Here is a 321-nt window from a genome sequence, read left to right on the forward strand (position 1 = left end):
CCCCCACAAATGAGCTTGGAACTCCACCGATGGAGAAATGTAAAATTTTGGGGGGAAACTTTTGGGGAATCATGAATGCATACATGTCAAAACGACCCCACACACCCCCTTTACTTAAATCGGGGCTGCCATTTTGTAAAAATTTTTGTTTTCATAGAAAATTTGCTTTTCGAATGGGAAAAAAATCCACAACGGGGGAGTTGGCACAATCGTTTTTTGTGCTCTTATTTCGACCGGCAGCTTGGGGTGATGGCAAATCTAACCAGCCCATTTCATTTTAGTAGTACCATTCACCAAACTTTTTGATCACACATTTTGCGC

Source organism: Penaeus monodon, chromosome 28, assembly GCF_015228065.2.
Source record: "Penaeus monodon isolate SGIC_2016 chromosome 28, NSTDA_Pmon_1, whole genome shotgun sequence".
NCBI lineage: Eukaryota > Metazoa > Arthropoda > Malacostraca > Decapoda > Penaeidae > Penaeus > Penaeus monodon.